Source organism: Pristiophorus japonicus, chromosome 9, assembly GCF_044704955.1.
Source record: "Pristiophorus japonicus isolate sPriJap1 chromosome 9, sPriJap1.hap1, whole genome shotgun sequence".
In the NCBI taxonomy this organism is placed as follows: domain Eukaryota; kingdom Metazoa; phylum Chordata; class Chondrichthyes; family Pristiophoridae; genus Pristiophorus; species Pristiophorus japonicus.
In genome coordinates this window covers 156,738,328-156,750,896 of record NC_091985.1, presented here as the reverse complement: position 1 = coordinate 156,750,896, position 12,569 = coordinate 156,738,328, and positions in this window count along the sequence as shown.

Sequence of the window (12,569 nt, the reverse complement as noted above, 5' to 3'; positions counted from 1 at the left end):
AGAGCAGTGGAAGGCATTCAAGGAGGAGATCCTGAGGGTACAGAGCAAGTATGTTCCCTTTAAAAAAAAGGGTGGGGCTAACAAATCTAGATCCCCTTGGATATCAAGGGACATACAGGGTAAGATAACGAAAAAAAGGAAAGGTTATGACAGACACTGAGAACTCAATACTGCAGAAACTCTAGAGGAGTATAAAAAGTGCAGGGCTGCAATTAAAAAAGATATCTGGAAAACACAGAGAGAGCATGAAAGAATGTTGGCAAGTAAAATCAGGGAAAACCGAAAGATGCTTTATAAATACATTAAGAGCAAGAGGATAATTAGAGAAAGAGCGGGGCCTATTAGAGACCATAAAGGAAATCTGTGTGTGGAGGTAGAAGATGTGGGTAGGATTCTTAATGAATACTTTGCATCCGTTTTCACAAAAGAGGGGTGATGCAGACTTTGCAATGAGAGAGGAGGAGTGTGAAATATTAGATGAGATAAACATAGAGAGAGCGGAAGTATTAAGGGGCTTAGCAGCTTTGAAAGTGCATAAATTCCTTGGGCTGGATGAAATGTATCTGCTGTTAAGAGAAGCACAAAAAGAAATGGCAGAGGCACTGACCATCATTTTCCAATCCTCTCTGGCTACAGGTGCAGTGCCAGAGGACTGGAGGTCTGCTAATGTTGTACAGTTGTTTAAAAAGGGAGAAAGGGATAGACCGAATAGGGATAGGCCAGTCAGCCTAATCTCGGTGGTGGGAAAATTATTGGAAAAAATCCTGAGGGACAGGATAAATCTTTATTTGGAAAGACATGGATTAATCAAGGACAGTCAGCATGGATTTGTCAAGGGAAGGTCGTGTCTGACCAACTTGATTGAATTTTTTGAGGAGGTAACCAGGAGGGTTGATGAGGACAGTGCGTATGATGCTGTGTATATGGATTTTAGCAAAGCTTTTGACATGGCAGACTGGTCATGAAAGTAATAGCGCATGGGATCCAGGGCAAAGTGGCGTTGGTTCCAAAATTGGCTCGGAGGCAGGAAGCAAAGGGTAATGGTAGCCGGGTGTTTTTGCAACTGGAAGGCTGTATCCAGTGGGCTTCCGCAGGGCTCAGTACTAGGTCCTTTGCTTTTCGTGGTATATATCTATGACTTGGACTTAAATGTTGGGGATATGATTAAGAATTTTGTGATGACACTAAAATAGGCTGTGTGATTGATAATGAAGAACAAAGCTGCGGACTGCAGGAAAATATCAATATACCGGTCAGGTGGGCAGAACCGTGGCAAATGGAACTCAATCCGGACAAGTGTGAGGTAATGCATTTGGGGAGGGATAACAAGGCAAGGGAATACACATTAAATGGTACGACATTGAAAAGTGTAGAGGAACAAAGGGACTTGGAGTACAGGTCCACAGATCCCATTGCTATTGCTGTGTTCCTATGTTCCTATCACTACCTTAATATCCTTCTCCTCCTGCAATGAAGGGACCAAACCTTCAATCCAGTAGTTATCCTCGAATATGACAAAACATCAGCCCTCTTTGCCCCTACATGATCATTGCAACAATAATCACCTGATTAATCTGTGACACGAGTGCAATGTTTCCTATATGACTGTAATCGCCATGAATAATAAAGCACAACAAAAATGTACAATCAATTGAATGCAACAAACTCCAAAGTGCATATAAGTTATCCTATTTGACCTGCACACCGTGCTTCCCCTAGTGTCTACATGTACCTTACTTTATCCTGTTCTCATGCAACCTGAAGCCCAGTTTAGTGACAGGTGGTTGGCTGCTCCTGTGCTATAAAAGGCTGATGGGAATGTGGTGGTCATCTTTTGACAGCTTACTCTGGAAGGAAACCATGCTGACTGCAACTCTGGAGCTTGTCTCTGAGCAGCCTAGTATTGTATCCTTTCCCCCACCTCCAGTTGCTGTGAAGGATCTGCACAACAGAAAGCTAAGAATGTGTGAGTGTAACCTCTTTAGGATTCAGGAGACAGAGAAGGGTATGGACACTTGTGGTTGTGTGATGCTTCACAGGGATAGTGCAGTGACTATGTAGGTGTGCACCGACTCATCCTCATAAGCAGTCCCTCGAAACGAGGATGACTTGCTTCCACGCCAAAAAAGGATGAGTTCACAGGTGTTTCAGTGAAGGACCTAATATTCCAGGTCTCGAACTATATCCTGATGGGTGGAAGATGGCCGTGCGTGAATTTTTTTAACGTGGGGTAGCTGTTGCACACCAGCTACCACACGGCTTGACAGAGCTAGGTCGTGGTCCAGTGGCAAGGGTTAACCAAGACAACTGGAGACCTGCTCTGCTGCACGGACCTAGTGTACACATATCGCAGTGTGGGCTGGCCCGCACTGCCCCTGGGCCCTCGCCTCTTCTGGCCCCGAACTCACGCCTCTCCTGGGCCCCGATTATATCCCTCGACTAACTCTTGCCGCTCCTTCGCCCCGACATTGCTGCTTTTGCTGTACCTGCCCACACTCCAATCACTGACCTGGATCTTGATCACGTCCCGCTTCACTGCCGTCGCCCTCCTGTACCAGCTCGTGCTGTACTTTGCAGTGATACGGCACCACGCTGCCCATGGCCGCCGCTCGTCGCTCCTTTTATGGCCCCGACCTGCTGCTGATGGTCTCTCGCAGGTCGGGGGCGCATCTATTAACCTCGCTGCATGGCATGAGATGCATTTCTTTGGAGATCCAGTAGTCTTCCTCTCTCTCCTCTGCTTGATCTCTTCAAGGAGGGTTTGGAGATCAGTCTCACCAAAATTGTGATCTATTTTTTGTTCCTCTTTGCAAAGCCCTTGCCCCTTCTTCCGATCTCTGTGTCAGATCCTCCAGTGAAAGGCATTCTTCAAAAGTGATGTAAAATCACATGTGATCCATCTATCCGACAGTGAACTCAGTAAGCCAAACCTGGCTTTTTAAAGGCTACACTTCAATTTCCAAGCACCCGCCCCAGCAAAATAGTCCCATTTTACATAGTATTTGTACTGGAGATCCACCACCGGATATATAAATGAGCTGACCTATGAAATTCTGGTTCTGCAGAGCACAGCTGGCAGCAACTGGTGCAAATCTGGTGCAAATTACCATGTGGAATTCCACAACCACAGTCTTATTTTGACGTAAGAAAAATTTTAGGAACAGGAGGTGGCCACTCAGCCCCTTGAACTTCCCCCGGCATTCAATTAGATCATGGCTGATCTGCACCTCAATACATGCTTTCTGTGCCTGTCTACTAGCTTTTAGACTTTCTGGAGCAAAATTGGCCCTTTTTGCAACACTCGTTTGCGCTTCCGGGGGAGGGAGGGGGTGTGCTAACGGAGCACAAAACTATTTTTGCCTGGGTGGGGGTGGGGCGCTACCAGCTTCCAGGAAATTGCCTGGGAGTTAGCGGAGGCGCAGTCATGGCAGCGGAGCGGAAGTTAAAAGGGAGGTCACCAGTGCCGGCGCCACCATCTTTAAAGTTTCGCTGACGATCCGGTCGGCTCCCAGAATGGCTCCCTAACATGGTCCGGGCTGCCATCGTGCAGTCCATCACTCTGGTTTAGGTGCCGGGCTGTAGGCCCAGTAACACGCTGCCCTGGTGGTCCAATGGAGGCCATCCGAGGCCTTGCAGAGTGCGCAGCCGCCCTCCCTTTTAAGCGAAGGGGAGGGGTGTTGAAGCGTGTCAGTGCTACGCAGAGCATAAGAACATAAGAAATAGGCCCCTCGAGCCTGCTCCGCCATTTAATATGATCATGGCTGATCCGATCATGGACTCAGGTCCACTTCCCTACCCGCTTTCCATAACTGCTTAATCTCTTATCGGTTAAGAAACTGTCTATCTCTGTTATGTATTAATGCTTGGGGGTCACCAGACACCAGAGGGCGCCGCGGTCGGAGGTCATCGGGCTGTACGCATGTGGCATGTGTGCTTGGTCACCTGTATATAAGCTGGGTGTCTTTGTCACGCAGGCACTCTTGGGCTGGAATAAAGATGGATCAGGTTGCACCTGAGTGAGTTTACAATAACCACACTCTCGAGTCATTACAATTGGCAACGAGGTAATTTAAGAACATTCGCATGCACAATGGGCACTGTTGGAACCCTGGAGAGATTTGTGGAAGGCGAGGATTGGGCAGATTTTGTTGACCGCCTGGATCAGTATTTTGTGGCCAACGGCATGGAGGCAGAGGCCTACGCAGTTAAGCGCAGGGCAGTTCTCCTCACCGTTTGTGGTCCGAAAATTTACGGCCTCATGAAGAATCTTCTCTCGCCTGTACATCCGTGGAAAAAGGGTACGAGGAATTGTGTACGTTGGTGGGTAACCATCTGAAGCCAAAAGAGGGGATCATTATATCACGCTATCGTTTCTACATGCATGTTCGTGCTGAGGGCCAGGATATGTCGGGATTTGTCATCGACCTGTGACATCTTGCTGAACCATGTAAGTTCAGGAACCTGCTGGAAGACATGCTGTGTGATGTCTTCGTGATAGGCATCAGCCATGATGCAATCCTCAGAAGCTGTTGGCTGCAGAGACACTGGATTTGAAAAAGGCCATTGCGACTGCCCAGGCATGCATGACGATGGATGATAATTTGAGGCAGATATCATCGACGATTTGGAGTTCCACGGCAAGTACTGTAAACAAGATGGCGTCGTCTTCGGACAGAGCTGCTTACATGAAACCTGCCGCTGCTCAGAGCCGCCAACTGGTTTGATCCAGATTTCACCCTGTTGGCGTTGTGGGGGCAATCACGGCCTCATCAGTGTCGGTTTAGACAATACTCATGCAATGGATGTTTGAAAGTGGGGCATCTTCACAGGATGTGTCCACAACGGAGCAAGCATGGTGCGGTTCACCACGTGGTTGATGAGGATCAGTTCAGTGATGGCCCGGATACGCAACCCGAGGAGGAAGTGAATGGACTGTATTCGTTCCTGAGCAAGAGCCAGCCGATAGTCGTTAATGTGAAGCTGAATGGCGTGCCTGTATCAATGGAGCTGGACACGGATGCGAGCCAGTCGATAATGAGTCAAAGGACATTCAACAAGCTGTGGGACACTAAGGCTGTGAAACCGAAGCTGAGTCCAGTTAATGCCAGGTTGCGTACTTACACTAAGGAACTCATACCGGTGTTCGGCAGTGCAGCAATCGAGGTGTCATATGACGGTGTGGTTCACGAGCTACCATTATGGATTGGCCCAGGTAATGATCCAATGCTGTTCGGCAGGAATTAGCTCGAGAAAATCAAGCTGAACTGGAATGATGTCAAGATGTTGTCCTCGGTGGATGATACTTCGTGTGTACAAGTACTGAAAAAGTTTCCTTCTTTGTTTGAACCGGGCATTGGTAATTTTACGGGAGCCAAGGTGCAGATTCACCTGGACTCCAATGCAAGGCCTGTCTCACACAAAGCTCGGTCTGTTCTGTACATGATGAGGGAAAAGGTTGAAATTGAGCTTGACAGACTCCAGCGTGAAGGGATCATATCAACAATCGAGTTTAATGAGTGGGCTAGTCCCATTGTAATATAGGTTGCAAGAGGTTAAATACATAACATCACTCCCCCGTGAAGTCAATAGTACACTTATTTACTAGGTGAGACGATCTGGGGCTTTTCATTCCCTTGTCGATCGTCTCGGTACAAATGAGGATGTGGGTGAGTTGGCTAGTTCTTCACTGGGCTGCTGGGCAGCCGGCCTTGCTGGGCTGCTGGGGATGGTGAGTTCGGCTTCGTGGTCAACCATGATGTCAATTGTCACTTGTGTGTGTGTTGGAGGGTCAAAGTTGGTGGTGTCTTCTAAGGGTTGTTCGTAGCTGTTGGTGAACCGCAATTTGATTTGGTTCAAATGTTTTCTGCATGTTAGTCCATTGGCCAATTTGACCTGAAACACCCTACTCCTCTCTTTGGCTATGACAGTGCCAGCAAGCCATTTGGGACCATGTCCATAATTGAGTACAAATACAGGATCATTGACCTCAATATCGTGTGACAAATTTGCGCGATCATGGTACACACTTTGTTGATGCCGCCTGCCCTCCACGTGATCATGGAAATCAGGGTGGACAAGAGAGAGCCTTATTTTGATGCCCTTTTCATGAGCAGCTCGGCTGGGGGAACTCCGGTGAGTGAGTGGGCTCCGGTGCGGTAGCTAAGCAGCCCTTGGGATAGTCGGATCTGCAGGGAGCCTTCCGACACGTATTTCAGGCTTTGCTTGATGGTTTGAACTGCCCGTTCTGCCTGGCCGTTAGATGTGGGCTTGAAAGGGCAGATGTGACGTGCTTGATCCCATTGCGGGTCATGAATTCCTTGTCGCTGACTAGGACATCAGGCAAGCCATGCATGGCAAACATAGTTTGTAGGCTTTCAATAGTGGCCGTGGGCATGCTTACAGACATTATTGCACATTCAATCCATTTTGAGTAAGTGTCCACAACAACCAAAAACATTTTGCCTCAAAATGGGCCCGCATAGACCATGTGGATCCTTGACCATGGTTTGGAGGGCCATGACCACAAACATGGCGGTGCCTCTCTGGGTGCATTGCTCAGCTGAGAGCAAGTGTTGCACTGGCGCACGCATGACTCTTAATCTGAGTCGATGCCGGGCCACCACACGTGGGATCTGGCTATGGCTTTCATCATTACAATGCCTGGGTGGGTGTTGTGCAATTCACAAATGAACGTATCTCTGTCTTTCTTGGGTAAGACCACGCGATTGCCCCACAACAGACAGTCCGCCAGCAGGGACATTTCGTCTTTGCGCCTGTGGAATGGCTTAATTGCCTCCTGCATCTCCGCTGGACGCTGGACCAGCTCCCATGGAGGACACAGTTTTTTAACAAGGACAGTAAAGGATCCTGGCTGGTCCAGGATTTAACAGGGGACTTTTCGTTTTCGAATGCATCAATTACCATGAACAGGTCCACTGACTGTGCCATTTCCACCCCGGTGGTGGGCAATGGCAGCCGACTGAGGTCATCTGCGCAGTTCTCTGTGCCCGGTCTGTGGCTGATTACATAGCTGTATGCCGACAGCGTGAGCGCCCATCTTTGGATGCGGACAGAGGCATTGGTGTTAATCCCTTTGCTCTCAGAGAACAGTGATATGAGCTGCTTGTAGTCAGTTTCAAGCTCAAACTTGAGGCCAAATAAGTACTGGTGCATTTTCTTTACCCTGTAGATCCTCTTTTTCAATCATGCTGTAGGCTGTTTTGACCTTGGACAAACTCCTGGACGCATAAGCGACCGGTTGCAAAATTTTCAATTTGTTAGCCTGTTGTAACACACACCCGACCCCGTATGACGATGCATCGCAAGCTAGCACTAATCTTTTACAAGGGTCATACAGGACAAGCAGTTTGTTTGAATACAACAAATTTCTGGATTTCTTAAAGGCAACCTCTTGTGAAGTCCCCCATACCCAGTCGTCTCCCTTGCGCAGTAGCACATGTAGGATGTTCTAACAGGGTGCTTAACCCAGGTAGGAAATTACCGAAATAGTTAAGGAGTCCCAGAAACGACCGCAGCTCCATCACGTTCTGTGGTCTCGGCATGTTCTTGATGGCCTCCGTCTTGGCATCGGAGTGTCTGATGCCATCTGCTGTGATTCTTCTTCCCAAGAACTCGACCTCCGGCGCCAGGAAAACACACTTCGAGTGTTTCAACCTGAGCCCCACGCAATCCAACCGACTAAGAACCTCGTCCAGATTCTTCAAGTGCTCAATGGTGTCCTGACCTGTAACCAGTATGTTGTCCTGGAAAACCACGGTGTGAGGAACCGACTTTAGCAGGCTCTCCATGTTCCGTTGGAAGATTGCCGCGGCCGACCGAATCCCGAACGGACATCTGTTATAGATGAACAGATCTTTGTGCGTGTTGATGCAGGTGAGGTCTTTCAAGGACTCCTCCGGCTCCTGCGTCATGTAGGCCGAGGTCAGGTCCAGCTTGGTGAACATCTTCCCTCCAGCCAGGATCGCAAATAAGTCGTCTGCCTTGGGTAGCGGGTACGGGTCCTGTAGTGAAAAACGGTTAATCGTTACTTTATAGTCCCCACAAATTCTAACCGTGCCGTCCGCTTTAAGGACTGGGACAATCGGACTAGCCCACTCGTTGAATTCCACCGGCGCGATGATGCCTTCTCGCTGCAGCCTGTTCAGCTCAATTTCCACTTTCTCACGCATCATATATGGTACTGCCCGTGCCTTGTGGTGGATGGGTCGCGTACTAGGAACCAAAGGATTTGCACTTTCGCCCCCGAGAAACTTCCAATGCCTGGCTCGAACAACGATGGAAACCTGCTCAGAACCTGGGCACATGAGGCATCATCGACGGATGAAAGCGCTCGGATGTCGTCCCAGTTCCAGCGGATTTTTCCCAGCCAACTTCTGCCAAACAATGTGGGGCACAATCCACAGCGGGGGTTCGTGTACTGCTTCATCATAGGAGACTTTGACTTCTGCACTGTCAATTACAGGGATTAGTTCCTTGGTGTAAGTCCTTCGTTTGGTGTGAATGGGTCTGAGCTTGGGCCTGTGTGCCTTTTTGCCCCACAGCCTGTCGAAGGCCTTTTTACTCATTATGGACTGACTCGCACTCGTGTCCAATTCCATAGATACTGGAATTCCGTTCAGTTCAACTTTCAACATTATTGGTGGACATTTCGTGGTGAATGTGTGTACCTCGTGTACTTCTGTCTCCAATTCAGCCTGATCCACAGTGGATCGATCTTCCTCTGCAAAGTGGTGGTTTGCAGGGTTTACAGGGTTTGAGGCTCGCCTGCACATTCTCTGGAGGGGTCCCATTGTTCTGCAACCGTTGCACGCATAGTTGCTTGAAGCGGCATTGATGGGGCCGATGATCACCTCTACAGCGCCAACAAGGAAGCGGCATTAACAATTGATGGCAGACTCTGGGTCATCTGAGTTCGGGCAGCAGCAGCCGGCGTGTACATTCTGCCATGTATATCCCATTATCATCGCCAATTGATACGTTTATAATAACGGATGAAACTGAGTACTGTGTACAATGAGCAAGTGTGACCTTAGCTCCTTTAATAAGACTCCAGCGTGCAGGAACATCGTGGGTGGCCTGCTTATATACCCTGCTCCCAAAGGATGCTGGGATCCCTTGGGACTCCAACATGTAGGCCCTCTGGTGGTAGTGTAATACAGGTTGCCAGGGGTTAAATATATAATCGATAGAGTGTGTTATTATGTCATCCAGCACATCTACAGGTACCATTGAGAGCCTTCGTATCATGTTTGCTACTCATGGTTTGCCTGACATTGTTGTGAGCAACAACAGACCTTGCTTCACAAGTCTTGAGTTCCAGGAGTTCATGAAACTCAACGGCATCAAACATGTGAGATCAGCTCCATTCAGGCCTGCTTCTAATGGTCAAGCAGAGCGTGCCATTCAAACGATCAAGCAAAGTATGAAACGTGTAACTCAGAGCTCACTTAAGAGACGGTCGTCATGTATATTGCTCAGTTACAGGTCAAGATCTCATACGTTTACTGGGGTTCCTCCTGCTGAACTGCTGATGAAGAGAAATCTCAAGACCAGGCTTTGTTCATCCTGATTTGAATGATCGTGTTGAAAACAGACATCAAAGTCAGCAATGGTGTCATGATCGTGTTGCCATGTCACGTGACATCTCGGTCAACGATCCGGTTTATGTACTGAACTATGGTCAAGGTCCAAAGTGGATCGCCAGTACTGTTACAGCCAAGGAGGGTAACAGAGTGTTTATTGTCGTGCTCAAGAATGGGCAAACATGCAGGAAACACCTTGACCAGATTAAACTGCGGTACACGGATGAACTGGAACCGAGTGAGGAAGATGCAGTCAGTGACCAACCAACCATTGTTCACTCATCAGAGGACTCTGCTGACATTACTGACTCTGAACCTTCAGTCTCTGATGTGGTCATGACCACTCCCATTAGATCGGCTGCTCAGCCCTCAGTCTCAATAGACTCAGAATGCTCGCCCAGAGCCAAAGTTGAACTGAGACGATCAACTCATGAGAGGAAAGCCCCAGACCATCTTAATTTGTAAAAAGACTGTTGTTAAGATTTTAAAAGGGGGATGTTGTTATATATTAATGCTTGGGGGTCACCAGACACCAGAGGGCGCCGCGGTCGGAGGTCATCGAGCTGTACGCATGTGGCATGTATGCTTGGTCACCTGGATATAAGCTGGGTGTCTTTGTCACGTAGGCACTCTTGGGCTGGAATAAGGATGGATCAGGTTGCACCTGAGTGAGTTTACAGTAACCAGACTCTTGAGTCATTACAATCTCTGTCTTAAATTTATTCAATATCCTGGCTTCCACAGTTCTCTGAGGCAGTGAATTCCACAGATTTACAGCCCTCTCAGAGAAGAAATTCCTTCTCATCTCAGTTTTAAATGGGTGGCCCCTTATTCTAAGATTATGTCCCCCAGTTCTAGTCTTCCCTAGCAGTGGAAACATCCTCTCTGCATCTACCTTATCAACCCCCCTCATAACCTTATACGTTTCGATAAGATCATCTCTCATTCTTCTAAATTCCAATGAGTAGAGGAGGCCCAACCTCCTCAACCTTTTCTCATAAGTCAACCCCCTCATCTCTGGAATCAACTGAGTGAACCTTCTCTGAACTGCCTCCAAAGCAAGTATATCCTTTCGTAAATATGGAAACCAAAACTGCACGCAGTATTCCAGGTGTGGCCTCACCAATACCCTGTACAACTGTAGCAAGACTTCCCTGCTTTTATACTCCATCCCCTTTGCAATAAAGGCCAAGATTCCATTGGCCTTCCTGATCACTTGCTGTACCTACGTACTAACCTTTTGTTTTTCATGCACAAGTACCCCCAGGGCCCACTGTACTGCAGCACTTTGCAATTTTTCTCCATTTAAATAATAATTTGTATCTGCATAGCGCTCCCGATTGTGCTCCGTTCGCGCCGCTGGTCCCATCCATCCCTTGAAGGGTAGTAAGCCCAATTAAGTGGCTGGGTGCAGGAAGTCCCGACCCGAGTGGGTTCCCTCCCCCAGTCGAGGCGTAGGGCAGTTTCACTCCCTCTGGTTTTATTGGGCCCAAGTTTCGAGCCGCGCCTAGAACGGCGCAGTCCCGACCTGGACACCCGTTTTTCGCGCCACAAAGTGCGCCTAAAAAAAACCTCCAGATTCTCCACCTCCCTGCAGGTCCTCTGGCCCTTGGCGCAGCGCAGCAGGAGCTGTAGGGGGCGGAGCCAGGTCCCTGCGCCGGAAACAGTGCCGGGACCTCTGCACATGCGCACTACAGTGGGCGCGTAAGTGCAGTAGCTCCAGGCGCCCGAAACTGTGTGGGAGGGGCCGAAGCACGCAGCCCCTAGCCCTGGCCGAATGGCCTCACTGGGGCTGCGTGAATAAGGCTCCTCCCACGGCCAGCTCCTGCTTCCTCCCGACCCGACTCGACTCCCGCTTCCCGCCTCCGGACCGGACCCGACACCGACCTGACTCCCGCTCCCCCCCCGCCCCCGGACTGGATCCGACCTGACCTCCCTCCTGCCGACCTGACCTCCCTCTCCCTCCCCCCGACCCGAACCGAACCGACCTCCCTCCCACCAACCCCCCGACCCGACCCAACTGTAAATCTAGTGCTGGGGATGGGCCCTGTCCGAAGTCTCGGGCCCGGCCCGTTCAGCCTCCCTCCCCCTTCTCCTTCCCCCCCCCAATCTCCTTCCCCCCCAATCTCCTTCTCCCCATCTCCTTTCCCCCCTTTATTCCCTTCTCCCCCTCCCCCTTCTCCCCCCCTCCTCCCTTCTCCCCCATCCCGCCCCCCCACCCCCTTCTCCCCCATCCCTCCCCCTTCTCCCCCTTCCCTCCCTCTGCTCCCCCCCTCTCTCCCTCTACCACCCTCCTCCCCCTCCCCTCGCTGTCAGAAACACAGACACTGACAGTCAGAGAATGAGAGACACACAGACAGACAGAGACACTGACAGAGAAACACTGAGGGGGGCATCCCAGCACGCTGTTGGAGGGCTCCCGGTGCTGCAGTCGGTAAGTAGAAAATGTTTTATTTATTGATTTAAAAAAAAAATTATTTCTTATTAATTTTTTTTGATTGATTTATTGGTTGATTTATTGATGTATTTATCATTTATTATTGATGATGGCTCTTTATTTGTAAAACTGAAGTGTTTAATGTTTGTAAACTTCCCTTTAAACACCGCCCCCCCACCATTCCCTACGCCTGATTTGTAACCTTCGCCTGATTTTCTAAAGTGTAGACAAGGTTTTTTCGAGCGTACAAAAATATTCATTTACTCCATTCTAAGTTAGTTTGGAGTAAGTTTTCACTCATGAAACTTTGAAATCAGGCGTAAGTGGCCGGACATGCCCCCTTTTGAAAAAAAATTCTGTTCCAAAGTGAAACTGTTCTAACTGACTCGAACTGGAGCAAACTAAATGACAAGAATTCCGATTTCTAAGATACTCCGTTCTACACCAGTTGCACCTAAAAATCAGGAGCAAATCATGTGGAAACTTGGGGCCATTAACTCTTTAATATAAATCAGACTTTGATAAATGTA